The sequence below is a fragment of the Octopus bimaculoides genome, chromosome 3 (assembly GCF_001194135.2).
Source record: "Octopus bimaculoides isolate UCB-OBI-ISO-001 chromosome 3, ASM119413v2, whole genome shotgun sequence".
NCBI lineage: Eukaryota > Metazoa > Mollusca > Cephalopoda > Octopoda > Octopodidae > Octopus > Octopus bimaculoides.
The window spans coordinates 82,927,783-82,930,023 of NC_068983.1; the positions used below are offsets into that span (position 1 = coordinate 82,927,783).

The window sequence follows — 2,241 nt, forward strand, 5'->3', positions numbered from 1 at the left end:
GCATGACTTACCTCGGTTCAATTCTGTCGATGTGTTTCTCCACCTCTTCGACATATTTATGCTTAGTATATTATGAGATAAGAACAAAAGCATTTGTGATCTAAGAAAAAGACATTTTTGGGGCACTTTCACTGCTGTTACTATTGTTGAAGCTGTCGGTAATTATTATCATTGCTACTGCCATTATTGCTCTTTTGTTGGTGTGGCAATGGCATTATTTCTGCTGCTCCAGTTGGCAATGCAAGTCACGATGCTGATAGGATAATTTTGCAAGATTCTTTGATTGACATGAAATTGTTCTTGTTGCTGCTATTCTGGTTGATGTTGTTGTTATAGTTGTTAATGCTATTATTGTTACCGCTGTTGTTACTGATATTACTTTACGTTTGTAGTATTGTACGGTAGAAGGTGACTGCAAAAGAAAATTTCACCTTCAAAACCACCCCTCAGTTTTTCTTTCTTTCTCCTCACTTGGCAAAGACGACGCCATTCACACAGTTTTTCTGATACTTCAAAACTTTATTTTTCCTTTTAATTTTGCCTTGTTGAGTGAGTAACAAACACTGTTGATAAGCCCCTTATGGTTCTGGTCAACTAATAAACAAGTTAGAAAAATAAAATCAACAAAAACAGGCTTCAAAAGCGGAAAGCAAGGCACAAACTGACGGAGTTTCCAAGAAGCGTTCAACAACAACAACAGCAACAATAATAACAACATTAAAGCAATTGGTTCACTTCAGCAGAACTTGAACTTTGAGAATAGTAAAATGAAATTATATACTGTAGGACATTTAGTCTCTCGTTCCATCGGTACGGTCCATCTTTTCGCCGAGCTTAGTTATTTTCGCTGGGATAATAAAAAACAACGAAAATTCCATAAATCTGTCTACGTTATTTATTATGCTGATCTAATCGGAACTGATTAGATCAGAAATGAAATCCACCAACCTCAACAACTGTGACACTACAAAAACCATTCATGCGACAAAAGAAAAGAGATCTCAATGAAATTAAAGAAAAACAAAAAATAACGAATAAAAATGGAAGCTTGATCCTACTTACTGTATGTTTAAATTCTAATTAAAAGACCAGAAAAAGAATCGGAGAACCTCTCTCATTGTTTTCTTTTTTCCCCGTTTTGTTTTGTCCTTTTTTTTTATTTTGTATACTTATTTTTTATTTGGTAACGTGGTGGTCCAATTCTTCGGATGCCCCACTTTTTACTTTATTTTATGTATTTTTCTTAATTTTATTGCTTTTGGCTTTTTCACCGCAGTTGGTTTTATCAAATGATAGTTAAAACTGAAAGAAATTAAGTAACAAGACTTTATTAATCCCAGCAAAAAAAAACAAAAAAAAAACAAATAATAATAATGACACCGCATAGAGCCCTAAAAGAATAATTACCCCTAGGAAAAAAAACTTCTCTTATCAACCTTTCTCTTTCTCATGAAAAAAGGGACTTGCGTATTTCATTTCTTTATTTATTGTGTTTTATTTATATATTTATTTCGTTATATATCTAATTATGTAGTTATTTATGTGTGGTTGTGTATTTTACCATTACCATACCTCTCTTTAAATTCTGGGAGTCAGGAACGAATATTTTTCTCCAGAGGGATATCGGAGTGGCGGTATCATATTGCATATTCAGATTATAGTATAAGGAATAAATTAAGCACTTTGTTTATATAACAATTGACTTTGTATTTATAGTCGTTCTCTGAACGTTGCTGTTGATGTTGTTATAATGCTTCTTTTGCTACTGCTGCTGCTGCTGATGTTATTTTGGTTTACTGGATACCACCCTTAATCAAATTTGTTAAACTAACAAAAACGCGAGAAGGATGCTGGTGGGTCAAAGCATTAACTCCACCCCCAACTTCTAAGTAGCAGTCAGTAATGACATTATCAATAACAATAGCGACATAAGTTACAACAATAACAATAAGAAGAACAACAGTAACAACAAAAAGGGATAACTTTCCTTACACTGAGTAATGAAATAAATGGAAGGAAAGGTACGACAATACCACCATCACCACCACCACCACCGCTACCACCATCACTATATTAATAGCCACTTATCTGAACTTCATTCTACTACCCACCTGCTCTCTCTCTCTCTCTTTCTCTCCCTCTCCCTCTCATAATACATGCAGGCAGACAGACATACATATATATGTATATATACATACATATGCATTCATATATATATATATATATATATATATATGCATG

General features: G+C 33.6%; 1 long non-coding RNA gene across 1 annotated transcript in view; it reads right to left on the minus strand.

Annotated features, from left to right (window-relative positions):
• Nucleotides 1-1,037: 1,037 nt before the first annotated feature.
• LOC106869857 (uncharacterized) overlaps nucleotides 1,038-2,241 on the minus strand; it is a 6,767-nt gene continuing 5,563 nt past the window's right edge. Inside the window, exon 3 of the long non-coding RNA XR_001409447.2 lies at nucleotides 1,038-1,302. This is a non-coding gene — a long non-coding RNA (uncharacterized LOC106869857). The remainder of the gene's footprint in view (nucleotides 1,303-2,241) is intronic.